Source organism: Amblyraja radiata, chromosome 36 (genome assembly GCF_010909765.2).
Source record: "Amblyraja radiata isolate CabotCenter1 chromosome 36, sAmbRad1.1.pri, whole genome shotgun sequence".
Classification (NCBI taxonomy): Eukaryota; Metazoa; Chordata; class Chondrichthyes; order Rajiformes; family Rajidae; genus Amblyraja; species Amblyraja radiata.
Window position 1 is genome coordinate 10,093,148 of NC_045991.1, and position 11,226 is coordinate 10,104,373.

The following is an 11,226-nucleotide window of genomic DNA, read 5'->3' on the forward strand; positions in this document are numbered from 1 at the left end:
CCCTACCTTTCGGAGCAACAGGGCCGGTCTCTGTGCTGGAGGCCCGTCCGCTGTCGCTACCTCCGGGTAGGCTGTCACCCCCATCCGTACTCAAACAGGAGTACTTATTTGCAAGGTGTACCGACATTGGAGTACTCCCTCGTTCCTGCCTCTGCCCCTTGCCCTTCCTTAGCGTGACCCACATGTCTCTCTCCCGTGGTTAGGGAAATGCCTGATATGTATGGGGTTAATCGATATTTGTAATTGGGTGATTAAGAGACAACCCCCATGTGGTTCGGCCCCTCGAGTTTGTGGGACAGATAAAAGTCCCTGGTCATGAGGCTCAGGGCCGATCATCTGGAAGAGCGCTCAGGACCAGGTACCCTTCTGGAGTGCCTCTGTCTGTGCGAGGCCTAGAGGGCTTGAACAGATAGACGCAGGGATCGAACCCACGGTGGGATAGGTACAGTGTGTGATCTGTGACACGCTTTTGGTAGAATACAATTAATTGATTCAGTGCTTTTACTGAAACTAGACTGGGGGGGAAGCTTAGAACCGAGCAATTATCAGCGCTTGCATTTAAATTTATCTCTGCTGTTGGCTTCAGTCCCTCCAATGCAAGTGAGGTCCATGTTCTCATGACTGCATTCCTTTAGGTATTTATTGAAGACCACGTTACATTTCAACTTTGATTATTAGTCTCCCCTTTAATTTGAGATATTATTTCATCCCCACACATTTAAATCCATCGATAATATTAAATTCCCTCATCATTCCTGAAAACTTCTACAGATGAAATCCCATGACCTGCCCAGTCTTTTCATTAAGTTCCATCCTCTCAGTTATGGCTTCATTCTCATGAACATTCCTTGTGCTTTCCCCCATCGTTCTACATCTCTGCGACAATATCCGCTTTCTCTCTGCATGACAGTGGTGATAAGAGTTGGGAAATGGGAATTATCAGAGGGTTGTAGAAATGTGGTGAAATTCCCGCTGTCGGGATGAGGACGGTCCATCTCAGTCAATTGAGATTTGTGTTTTATTTCTTTCAGGAGGAAGCTGGTCACAAGCGAAGGTAGGACATTGTCTTGACGGAAACATTGTAAGTGTTTTGTGGAACACCTTAAAACATTTCTGATGCTTAGTTTATAAACAGCTGTTTAATATTTGCAGGGTTCGTGATGAAGCCAAACCGCTGTCGGTGGTAGATGAAGCCTTGCCGATTGAAAAGTTTCATTGCACTGTTTCGTTCAACACGGCAGTCAAAGATACATCTGATGACTTCAAACGAGGTAAAGCTTGTACCTTCACCATTATTCTTGTTTCTGATATCTTTAAGCAATACCTAGATGCAAACATTAATGGTCTTTTGGACTGAAGGGAAATTGGATCTACCACTAAACCCATCAGCTGGGAAGCATCACAGAGTCAGACGTTCATACTCTCCTGCTTTGGGTGAAATACTGTGGCTATTCACCCTATCTGTGTACCTTATATAGATCTTATACACAGCTATAAAGACACCCGGACGGGCTCCAAAGACAAATGTTCCTGCCTGTCCAACATCTCCTTATAACCCAGCCCTTCAGACCTGATGAAATTATCGTAAATACTTTTGCACCCTCTCTAATTTACTAACAACCATATTGTGTCAAATTTAATATCCTGACCTATGAAAGCATGAGTGACAAACACATTCTTCACCACACTGCCTGTCACTGTTGCATCTTCCATGGCACTGTGTACCTGCAGCCCGAGATCTCTCAGTTCTATAAAGTTCCCCGTTTACTGTGTATGTCCTGCCCTGGTTTGTCTCAGCAAAGTGCATCACCTCACCTTCACATGAATAAATCCCACCTGCCGTTCCTGAGCCCATTGGCCCAGTTCACAGGGATCCCATTTACTCTCAGATAACCTTCTTCACTCTCCACAATGTTACCAATTTTAGTTCCATCTGCAAACTGACTAACCGTACAACCTACATACACATCCAATTGTGTATATAAATAAGGAACAACAGTGGACTCTGTCTCCAGTCTGAAACACGACCCTCTACCAACATCCTCTGTCTGCGACCTTCAGGTAAATGTTGTATTCCATCGGCTAATTCACCCCGGATTCCATGAGATCCAACCTTCCAGAGCAGCCTCTCATGCGGTGTGTAGAAGTTGGATCTCTCAGAGGGCAGTAAATATCTGGCATGTTGTGCCCAAGGTGGTGGTGAAAAGCTGAGTTATTGGATATGTGCAACTTGGCTACAAATAAATATTTGATAGATCCAATATTTAAGATTATGGGGAACTCACACAGAAGAGGAATTGGTGCCAGCTTAGATCAGCCATGACCACATTGAATGGAGGGGCAAGCCTGAGGAGCGGATTCTAATCCTGCTCCTGTTTTCTTGTGTTCCTATGCTCCTGTGTACCGATAAATTGACAGACTTGACACAGAGGAATTGAAGCAAAGATTAACAATGCTTGTTCCTGGGACAATGAATTTGTTGTGCGGGGTGAGATTGAGTAGACTAGGCCTGTGTACTCCAGAATTTGGGTGTATAGGAGGAGATCTCAGTGAAACACAAAGTTCTTACAGGGCTCAGTGGGTTTGATGCAGGGAGGATGTTTCCCCTGTCTGTGGGGTCTGGAGAACGGGCACCCTCTCAGAATGTGGGCTGCAACATGTAGGGCAGAGATAAGGAGACATTACTGCACGCAGAGACTGGGGAACCTTTGGAATTCCCTGCACAGGTGGCTGTGGAGACTCAGTCATTCAGTGCTCTTGGAGCTGAGAGCCATGGTTGTACATTACAGCATCAGGCCGTTTGGCCCATCATGTCCATGTCCACCTATTTCCCAGCTTTACTAATCGATTTGCCCAGATTACATTGGTATTCTTCTCACCTCACCTAGATAAGTGCCTCAAATATAATGATTAGATCTCACCACCGCCTCCTCTGTAGCATGTTGCAGATATCACCCACTTTCAGTGTAAAGAAAACTTACAACTCAGATCCACTTTAAAATTCCTTGCTCTCAAGACAAACCTGTACTCTCTTGATCTGATGTCCCTGCTGCAGCACCGATCTCTGCTGCACTCCACCAGTCACAGACCTCCAAGCAGAAAAATCATCCTTCTACCGCTACCTTCTACCTCCAACCACCAAGCCAATTGTGGATCCATTTCACCAGCTCGCCTTGGATCCCACCTGCCTTCACTTTCTGGACCAGCCTTACATGTGGAACATTGTCAAGTCCCTCAGTGAAGTTCATATATTGGTTCACAATGAGATCAGTGTGTTCTTGGTTGTACACACCCATCAAATCCACCCGTGAATCCCCTCTCTTTCAGCGACCCTACAACCACAAGTCCCCACATATTCTGTCCAACACCCGGTCATTCAACCTCTGCTTCCTCCCATGGTCCAAGCCACCCATCCCTCTCTCTCACCCTCCACTCAAAGAAACAGGGGCAGATCCTCTGGCCCCTCATGTCTCCCCCTCCAATTCACTATGATCATGGCGACTCCACCCCACACCTCTACCTCCTCTTTAACAACCTCAAACTACCACTCACCTCAATATCCTCTTGCTCCGATCTGCCTCCATTTCTGAATAGCCCGCTTCATTCCTCCATCCCCACCGCAATCTCGCAATCCTCCTCACTCTCCGCACTCGTCCTCCCCGTCCACCCTCCCCCACCTCACGATATTCCCCTCTCCATCCCTGGATAAAAATTCTGGGAAAGATGTCTGTTGTCCACCCGATGTGATTGTGGGTGAAACCCCGGGCAAGGTTCCAGTTGTCCGCCCGCCTGTGCCTGAGGCCGAGCGGCTTCTTCCCCGGTCCCGGGGCCGCGCTGCCCGAGTCTCCCCCCGACCCCCGGGGACTCTCTGATTCTCTGCTTCTCCCCCCAGTCTCCGTCACCCTGGATGTGGAAACAGCGCATCCGCGGCTCGAGGTGTCTGAGGATCGGAAGAGGGTGAGATGGACCGGGACCCGGAGGAGTCTCCCTGACACCGGGAAGAGGTTTACAGGCTGGCCGTGTGTGCTGGGATCGGAGGGATTCACATCGGGGAGACATTACTGGGAGGTGGAGGTGGCGGGGAGTCGGGGCTGGAGGCTGGGAGTCGCCGCAGAGTCTGTGGAGAGGAAGAGACGGGTCGACCTGACCCCGGAGACTGGAGTCTGGAGCATCGGGCGGGGGTGGTTTGGCGAGTTTGATGCATTCACCTCCCCTACATCCCCTCTCCCCGCCCGTCCCATCCCCGGGAGGGTGGGAGTTTATCTCAGTTACGAGTCCGGGACAGTTTCATTTCACGACGCGGACACCAAGTCCCATCTCCACACCTTCACTGGGTATAAATTCACGGAGAAACTTTATCCTTTCTTCTGGACTCTGGGTGGAAAGAACTGGCTGAGAATCTGCTCCGGTTCCGCTCCGGGTGTGTAAAAAATATGTAAATGTGGGAAGAGTGAACTAAACCGCAACTGAAATCAGAGCTGTCTGTCTGTCGACCCGTTCATTTTAACGCGTTAACCGCGACCGGCAACGGAACAGAAATTACTTTAGTGAAAATATAAAGATTGAAACAATCTCCCTTCAGCAGCAGTCGCGGGCGGCGGGTCCTGAGCTCCGGGCTCCCTCGGATCCTAAACTCCCCCCGAGTAACAACACAGGCTGGGCGTGTGTGCTGCCCAAACAAGCGGTGTTGGTGCGGAATTCAACAGCGGCGTAAAGGCGAGTTTGGGGATAGGTGGAGATAGAAGGGCGGAATAACATCGGAAGTGGTCAAGATCTTACTTTTGATATAGATTTAAACTAAAATGTATTTACAAATAAGATCCGACATAATATTTATAGCGGATAGATGGATAGAGGTGTTTTAGAAATTGGTATATATGAGGGAGATTGAATTGAGTTACGCGAAGTGCGTGTAGGATGGTGTTAGTGTGCGGAGATTGTTGGTCGGCGTAGATTGGTGGACCGAGGGGCTCGTTTCCGCTCTGTGTCGTCAAATTAAACAAATTGCGAGCAATTTCGCAAAGTGCACAGTGAGTAATTCAGCTGGTTTCCCCCAAGAATGATACCCAAAGCGTTGAGTTACTCCAGCACTTTGTATCCACAAGTACATCCACTTCCTCCCGAATGAGGAAGTTCAAACAGGCTGCCACCTGCCGTCACCTCATCCGTTACTCAATTCTCCAACACATTGCACAACACCGGATCATGCAAACTATTCCGTGAATCATTTCACCCCATAATTTTGGTGGAGCTACTATAGAAAACATAGAAAAATAGGTGCTGGAGTAGGCCATTCGGCCCTTCAAGCCTGCACCGCCATTCAATGTGATCATGGCTGATCATCCAACTCAGTATCCCAACCCTGCCTTCTCTCCATACCCCCTGATCCCTTTAGCCACAAGGGCCACATCTAACTCCCTCTTAAATATAGCCAATGAACTGGCCTCAACTACCTTCTGTGGCAGAGAAATCCACAGATTCACCACTCTCTGTGTAAAAAATGATTTTCTCATCTCGGTCCTAAAAGACTGCCCTCTTATCCTTAAACTGTGACCCCTAGTTCTGGACTTCCCCAACATCGGGAATAATCTTCCTGCATCTAGCCTGTCCAACCCCTTAAGAATTTTGTAAGTTTCTATCACATCCCCCCTCAATCTTCTAAATTTCTGCGTGTACAAGCCGAGTCTAACCAGTCTTTCTTCATATGAAAGTCCTGCCATCCCAGGAATCAGTCTGGTGAACCTTCTCTGTACTCCCTCTATGGCAATAATGTCTTTCCTCAGATTAGGAGACCAAAACTGTACGCACTCATTTGTTTTTTGTATAAAAATTCAAAAATTTTGGACTGAAATTTTTGAAATCTTCACAAAATTAGTTAAAATAAAATTGATACCAAAAGCAGAATTGATTATTTTTGGAACAATGGAAGGCAGCCCTGAACTAACTGTGTTTCAAAAGAATCTATTTAATTACGGGTTAATAACGGGAAAAAACTTATACTTAAATTATGGAAAAACGCCCCTATACCAACAATAAATATGTGGATTTCAAATATGTTCGAAACATTACACCTGGAAGATGTGAGACTCCTTCTTGCAGGCAAATCAGACCACTTCCAAAAGACGTGGTCTGCATTTATCGACTTACTACAAGTATAAGGTGCAACAGTACTCTGAAAAGAAATGGTTTCAGGATCTGGTAAGGGGGGATGTAAAATACGAAGTTGGTATATTCCTTTCTGCTCTGTCTTCTTAATAGAGCTTTTGTTTCATTTTCTCTTTTGTCTTTTCTACGGCCTATTTCTTAACTTTTTTCTCTAACTCTTCGCGTAATGGGTCTTTTTTCTTGATCACTTTTTCACACAATCACGACTCTCACACTTTCTTTACTTTTTTCTCTTTTTAAAGCTTAAAAAATGAAGTAGTACAAGAAATGTAATAAGTTATATTTGGCTTGTATTAATGTAATGTACTTTACTTCTAAAAAATAAAAAAATAAAATAATAATAATAATTTAGCTGGAGCAAAAATAATATATCTATTAAAGCATCTTTAGGGTGGCATTGTGGCATAGTGCGAAAAGAGTGAAGACATACACCACCAGATTCAGGGACAGTTTCTTCCCAGCTGTTATCAGGCAACTGAATCATCCTACCACAACCAGAGAGCAGTCCTGAACTACTATCTACCTCTTTGATGACCCTTGATCGAACTTTGCTGGCTATACCTTGCACTAAACGTTATTCCCTTATCATGTATCTGTACACTGTAAATGGATCAATTGTAATCATGTGTTGTCTTTCTGCTGACTGGTTAGCACGCAACAAAGGATGTTCACTGTACCTCGGTACACGTGACAGTAAACTAAACTAACTAAACTGGCGTTAGATCACCTGCCTTACGGCGCCAGAGACCCGGGTTCAATCCTGACTACGGGTGCTTGTCTGTGCGAGGTTTGTACATTCCTACATGGGTTTTCTCCGACATCTTCGGTTTCCTCCAACACTCCAGAGACGTACAGTTCTGTAGGTTAATTGGCTTGGTATAAATGTAAATTGTCCATAGTGTGTGTAGGATAGTGTTGATGTGCGGGGAACGCTGGTCGGTACGGGCTCAGTGGGCCGAATGGCCTGTTTCCGCGCTGTATCTCTAAACCAAATTAAACAAATTACAAAACCAGGGCCAGACATGGCACAACAAACGTGAATAAAAGCATTACACCAAAATTAATTAAATATGCTACACATTTTTTACACAATTATAAAATTTCAAATATTGTACCAGGAATTTTCATTATCAATCCCTTACAACAATGTCAAATTAATACACTAGATGGCAGTAAAATGCAAACCATCTTTAAATTACAGTAAAAACATCCAGTTTACAACCCAGCGGTATGAATATTGATTCCTCTAGCACCCTAACCCCTGCATCCCCTCTCTCTCTGTCCCTTCCCCACACAAGTACTTCTACCAGCTTCAAAGCCGTCTTGTTGAGTCTCATTGTCTGTAACTCATTCGCATCCAGCCCGCAGCTAACATGGAAATTTCTTCCCAATAACCCTTTCTGGCTTAAGCCCTCCCTTCACCACCTCCAGTTTAAATTCCATTTGGAATATTTTGGAGGACCAAGAAACCAAGAAACCAGAACATAGAAAATAGGTGCAGGAGTAGGCGATTCGGCCCTTCGAGCCAGCACCGCCATTCAATATGATCATGGCTGATCATCTAAAATCAGTAACCCGTTCCTGCTTTCTTCCCATATCCCTTGATTCCATTAGCCCGAAGAGCTAGGTAGACACAACATGCTGGAGTAACTCAGCGGGACAGGCAGCACCTCTGGAGAGAAATAATTCCTTCTCTACAGAGATGCTGCCTGTGCCACCAAGTTACTCCAGCATGTTGTGTCTACCTTCAATTTAAACCAGCATCTGCAGTTCTTTCCTAGCCGCAAGAGCTATATTTAACTCTCTCTTGAATACATCCAGTGAATTGGCCTCCACTGCCTTCTGTGGCAGAGAATTCCATATATTCACAACTCTCTGGGTGAAAAAGTTTTTCCTCATCTCAGTTCTAAATGGACTACCACTTAGTCTCACACTGTGACACCTGTCTCTGGACTCCCCCAACATCGGGAACATTTTTCCAGCATCTAGCCTTTATCTAACCACGGCCTGTTCCCTTTATCATTGTTATTTATTTGCATATCTTTCATTCATTTGTTCTATATCTTCCTCTATCACCATCTATATCTCTTGTTTCCCTTTCCCCTGAATCTCAGTGTGAAGAAGGGCCTCGACCCGAAACGTCACCTATTCCTTTTCTCCAGAGATGCTGTCTGGCCCGCGGAGTTTCTCCAGCTTTATGTTCTCAAATATCTTCATTGTGTGAAGTTTTTTTAATAACATCGAACATTGTTCTTAAGTCCATCTGAATGCTTTTATTTTTAAGCCGTTTGGATAACAGTGAGACCCTTGGGTTTTACAAACCCACTCCCCCTATGATGTGACACAAAACTCAGGAAAATCCAAGTGTGACAAATCCAAAGTAACAGGCAGTTATTTGGGATATGAAGCTGGATCCAATCCCTTAAGGGCCTGACCCACCTGGGCATCATTTGCGCATCACGCAGGTGAAAGCAACAGGTGTCCTAAACTTTCTGAGGCGCAACTTTCATCAATGTTCAACTTCTGTCAAGGAGAAGCTATACTTCACTCTCGTTAGACCTCATTTGGACTATGCAGTTGCAGCATGGGACCCATACACAAATACAAACATTTCATCCATCGAACGTGTCCAAAGACAGGCAGCTCGATTTGTTACTAACACCGATGAGAGAGAAGCGAGTGTCACCAAACTTCTGAATTCTCTGGGGTGGAACCCTCTACAAGACAGACGTGAAGCTCACCGTTTGACCTGTTTTTACAAAATGTTAAATGGTCAGCTCGACATAGATTACAAGACCTACACCAAACCCAAACCAATTAGGAGCAGACGAGGGTATTCGATCCAATTTGTGATCCCAGCTACAAAGACAGATGTGTACAGCAATTCGTTCTTCCCACGCACAATTAAGGCATGGAATAATCTCCACCCAACTATAGTTACCCAACCAGATGCAACTACATTTAAAGTAGCTCTTTCTTCCCAATAACCATTTCTGGCTTAATCCCTCCCTTCACCACCTCCAGTTTAAATTCCAGTTGGAATATTTTGGTGGATCAAGAACCAAGGATTTTTTGTTTTTTGTTTTGTATTTTTATTAGAAGCAACCTACAGTAGTATAAACCGCGGCATACGACAAAATACATTTTGTGTACAACTTCTATTTTAAATTTAACAAGAAAGAAATAGAACGAGAAAGAAAGAACGAGAAAGAGAAAGAGTGAAGGAAGTAGTGATGTCAGACTGAGATTCAGATTCAGATTCAAACTTTATTGTCATTGTGCAGTGTACAGTACAGAGAAATGGAAATGCAGTTCGCATCTCACCCAGAAGAGCGAACATAGAATAATGAGCAATAAATATATGTACGTACATACAGTCGTAGTAGTGCAATTTTTCTGGGGGGAGGAGTGTCCGGGGGTGGGAGGGGGGGGGGGGGTGACTGGCAATCACCGAGGTACAGAGTTAAGTAATGTAACAGCCGCAGGGAAGAAGCTGTTCCTGGACCTGCTGGTCCGGCAACGGAGAGACCTGTAGCGCCTCCCGGATGGGAGGTGGGTAAACAGACTGTGGCTGGGGTGAGAGCAGTCCTTGACGATGCTGAGCGCCCTTCGCAGACATCGCTTGCTCTGGACAGACTCAATGGAGGGGAGTGAGGAACCGGTGATGCGTTGGGCAATTTTCACCACCCTCGGCAGTACTTTCCGGATGTGTAAACCTCTGGACTGCCAGATGTGCAGACCAGGGGAGAGCAAGTGATAGTCTATAGGAAAATAAAGAAGGAAACCCATAAAATAATTTTAAAAAAGCGAAAAAAAAGAAAGGAGAAAAGAAGAAAAAATGGACCCTTATGTGTGGATATACCTGCTTTATATCTCACCACACCCATCACCCAGTTCGTGAATCGGTTGATTTCCAGAGTTGTGTTGCACCATACTATACTTGTAATGAATCAATTAAAGGAGACCATGTCTTTAAAAATTGCTCTGATTTTCCTGCTAAGACGAGTCTCATATCTTCAAGATGTAGCGTCTCAGACATGCCGTGCGAGGATTTTGAGAATCCCAAAGTCCTGGTGCGCCGCGCTACCACACGTCACTGCCTACGCCACCACGTCTCACCATGCGCCTTGCGCACGTCGGGCGTCGTGACGCATAAATGATTTTGCGTAAATGACGCGCAAATGACGCCCAAGTGGGACTGGCCCTTTAATCATCAAAAGCCTCCCGCTGCCTCAGCAAGGCCAGCAGCATAATCAAGGACGAGTCGCACCCTGGCCACTCCCTCTTCTCCCCTCTCCCACCACGCAAAAGTATACATGTGAAAACGCACACCTCCAGATTCAGGGACAGTTTCTTCCCAGCTGTTATCCGGCAACTGAATCATCCTACCACAACCAGGATGTGGTGCCATCCTCAACTATTGTCTACCTCATTGGTGACCCTTGGACTCTCCTCGATCAGAGTTTGCTGGCTTTACTTTGCACTAAACACGATTCCCTTATCATGTATCTGTAAACGGCTCGATTGTAATCTTGTATTGTCTTTCCGCCAACTGGATAGCACGCAACATAATAGTTTTTCTCGGCACCTCGTTACACGTGACAATTAATGAAACAAAACCAAAAAGCCATTCCGTCTTCCATGAGACGTTCCCTCTGTGAAGATTGCTTCGTGATGGGAGGAGGGCAGTAGGTTCTGAAGATGACAGTCAACTCTTCCTGCTGTTGATCACTTGCAGGACTGGGCCTTCAGGTACACCTGTGGGAAGGGTGGACGGTCGGGCAGGTAATATTCACCTGGACTCGTTGCGGTGAGCTACACAAAGCGCTGGTGGTGGAATAGCCCATCCAGAGTGGCCAAGGGTGGAGGAAGCTCTCGCACTTCAGTCCCAACTCCTGTCTCACAGGGACCGGCAATCGCTCATCCAGGTGGGCCACTGGCGTGAGGTAGACCTGCAGAGCAACAATGGAGAGCAGAAACAGCAGAAGCCTCTTCACCACATCCTTCTCAGCTGGGATGGTCTTCCGAGGCTGTGGATCCAAATAGAGAGAGAGTCAATGA

The 11,226-nt window shown here is 45.8% G+C and overlaps 1 long non-coding RNA gene across 1 annotated transcript; it reads left to right on the forward strand.

Annotated features, from left to right (window-relative positions):
• The first annotated feature begins 1,029 nt into the window (after nucleotides 1-1,029).
• On the forward strand, nucleotides 1,030-3,942 carry LOC116966281. The gene is made up of 3 exons (XR_004409967.1): nucleotides 1,030-1,054; nucleotides 1,153-1,271; nucleotides 3,893-3,942. It is a non-coding gene; the product is annotated as an uncharacterized LOC116966281 (long non-coding RNA).
• Nucleotides 3,943-11,226: the final 7,284 nt, after the last annotated feature.